Source organism: Notothenia rossii, assembly GCF_949606895.1.
Source record: "Notothenia rossii genome assembly, chromosome: 3".
NCBI classification, from domain to species: Eukaryota; Metazoa; Chordata; class Actinopteri; order Perciformes; family Nototheniidae; genus Notothenia; species Notothenia rossii.
Window position 1 is genome coordinate 3,928,025 of NC_136901.1, and position 3,431 is coordinate 3,931,455.

A 3,431-nucleotide genomic window follows, 5' to 3' on the forward strand; every position below is an offset into this window, starting at 1 on the left:
TATACTTGGAGGAAGTTCTGGGAGAGTGATGCTTGTCAACGTTCGTGCTAGCTTGTTAGCAATGTGCATCCATACATGTAATAGTAATTTGCTTGCTAATGTCCACAAATGATTGAAACAAAACATACTAACGGAATTATTATTCGCTTCCTCCCTCTATGCTTCCTCCTAAGAGGTTTCTGAATACTCAAATTTCCCCTCCTCGACTCCTCTCCTCGAGACTTGGTGCCGCCCCCAGGAGATGTGAGCGGAGGACTGAGGAGGGGAACCGAGGAGAGAGGAGTGGAAGCAGCAGGCGGTTAGAGAAATGAGATGTCCTTCAAGATGGCGCGCTGAAATTCATTTCCGGGTCACTACCGGAGGACCGAGGAGTCGAGGAGTCGAGGAGGGGACATTTGAGTATTGAGAAACCTCTCTAGAGTTCCTTTAGGGGAAACTAAATGCTGAAAAATGCTGGAGTAGCGACATGTCAATCACACTTAGCCACGCCCTAAAACATATGCTGCCTAACTGTAACGTAATTTACAAAATAGACATCCCGCTGTATTTAAAATGACTTAAAACTACTGATTGAGAAATGGTGTAGAAATGTTATTAGTACATTTAGAAGTACGGTCATTTTCTTATAGGCTTCTATACAATCAGACTTCTTGGTGAGACCATATCCCTGCTGGATATTAGAAATAATGCAAGTTTAAAGTACCAATGTACAGGTTTGCTTCCCTTATTACTTTTCTGTCAGGGAAACAGCAACACAAATATGAAACCTGACTAATAACGGATGCCTGCGGACCCTCAGAGCTTCTGTTTGCGCTTCCTGAAAGAGGGAAAGCACTTAAAGCAAGAGGTGTGTGTTGGGGTTACTTTAAGCCACTGTGGTGCAGCGTTAGAGGTTTTAGGAGGCGGGGGTTTCATACCAACATGTCTTTGATCTCCTGGAATTGCCTGAGGTCTGAGCAGCATGCTGTGAGAGTGGGGGGTATTTGTGGGGTAAGTAGGCGGAGTGAAGGTGCATGCATGTAATAAAAACCCAAGACAACACATTAAACACTGGAGTGCATTGCCGTATATTGAAAGGTAATTGTTTTAATGAGACTTTGTGTCAGGTGTAATAAATATGAGAGGATGTTTAGTTCATAAATCACCTCGTACACTATTAACTGGTGGTGTGTATGATATGGGATTACACCATTTTTAATAGAAAAATGATGGCGTGGGAAACATGTGTTTGAACTAGAATAAAGGTCTGCATGTGTGTGAGACTGTATGATAATGTATGCAAGTGTTTTATTGGACGTGAAGGCAGTATGAATTCAATATCTTAAGAACAGAAAATGTTATACAATCTGAATTGAAATCAACCTTGCATACTGTACATGTTATCTGCTTAACATTAAAGGGGACCTATCATGCAAAATGCACCTTTGTACGTCTTGTATAAATGAACATGTGTCCCCGGTGTTCCAGGGAACTCACCAAGTGTCAGAAAACACAACCCTCTCTATTTTCCTCCATACCCAAATCTCTTAAAAAGGGGCTGCAACGGATCTGATACAGACTGATCCAGATTTGAACACTTCTGTGACGTCACAGAAGTGGCGCTACGGCTATTGGGCCAACTCCACCAATCAGGAGGAGACAGCCACGGACATTGCCGTTGGAAAGCTCTGGAGACACTGTAGTACATATGCCAGGCCTGTAGATGGTGCTGTTCTCACTGAATCAGCCCATGATGCAAAGACAGTGTTACATTGAGCGAAATGAGGAATGGCTAAAATGTATGATCTGTTTGGTATTTTGAAAAATAAAAAGTATAAATATGCCTTATATAGGTATGGTCCTACACTATATTATTCAAATATAGCATGATAGGTCCACTTTAAGTACAAGAGTAGTTCCATGTAATGCTGCTTAATACTTCTACTCCACTGCAGTTCAGAAGCTAATATTATTCTTTTTACTCCACTACATTTATTTTAAACCCTCCGGTATCACTGTGGACGTTTTTGTCCAAATGGGTCATTTTTCACATTTCATTTTGCAATCACTTCGGTTGTGTTTGTGCAGATGGCCTGATTTTTAGGAACAAGGCTATTTTCTCTATTTTGGAATTCCAATTTAAATTTTTCAAATGGTCTTTAAGTCAGACTTTAAATATTTTATAAAACATTTTTCATATTTTAAAGTTGATGCCAATTATTTATTTTCTAAATTCATTTCTAGTTTCAACTCAGGAAGTTGTCTTTAATCACAAGTTCTCTTCACATTGCATTTATGAGCCACAGGATAGCTTTGAGGAAGGGAACATGTTGTCAATTTTGAAAAATAAAAAGTATACATAAGCCTTATATAGGTATGGTCCTACACTATATTATTCACATATAGCATGATAGGTCCACTTTAAATTAAAGATACTCTGTAGAGGTTAGACCACTATTGGCACCGTGGAGCAACATTTTGTTTTGTTGTACAAATGCAAGAAGGCTAAGCGAGTAAATGTGGAAACATTCAATGCCTGATTCAGAGTATTGTTTATTATCTGCTTTCAAAGATAATATGAGTTTTTATTTGTTAGTCTTCTTGACGGACACAATGGGTTTTGGTGAGAAACACAGAATGTAAACATAGCTGTGTTTGTTTACCAGACAGCTCCACGGGGGGGGGGGGGGGGGGGGTTGATATCGTCCAATTCTTCAGTTTTTAGGAGTTGTTGTGGGAGGGTATTGTGGTGTTTATGTGAGATTATAATGTTGTGTGATGTATTCAACAAATACTCACGTTAGTCCAAGATGTTGATCTTCAGGTGATGGAGAAAGAGCAGGCAGAGGTGCACCTTGTCTTGTAGAGAAAGTGCACCATAAAGGGAGGAGGCGCCCTGAGCAAAAAAGAGGTATGCTCGTAAAACAAGTACATGAATACATGTGACAGATTTGCAAATGCAGCACAGAGTTGGTGGGCTCGGGGCGTAGCTAAGAGGGGGACATGTCACTTGTCTCTGCCCGATTTCGGTCTGTCTCCACTTATAAAACTCCCATAAAAGCAATAATGTTGTGCAGATGTAGACGTTGTACCCGTGAGCTAACAATATAGAAGGCGCAGTATGTGGAGAATGCCTTTCATCAAGGCTTTATGAAGGAGGCGGGCGCTTTGATGATTCTGCTGACATTTCCAGAAGACTTTAAAGACTCCAGTCGGGCTAATCTAATCAGTGTGTTTTCACTCTTCGAGGTGAGCGACCGGAGATGTGGAGAAGTGCATTTTTAATGAAGCTGTTTGCAGACTGTTCACACTGATGTTAATTCTATATTTTGGCATTTTTAGTTATGACACGATGCACAAGCTGTCTCCCTCTTTTCTCTCCCCTTTGTCTTAGCATTAACATTTGACTTAAAGCCAACGCCATTCATCTTCACCACACGACTGATTTCAGA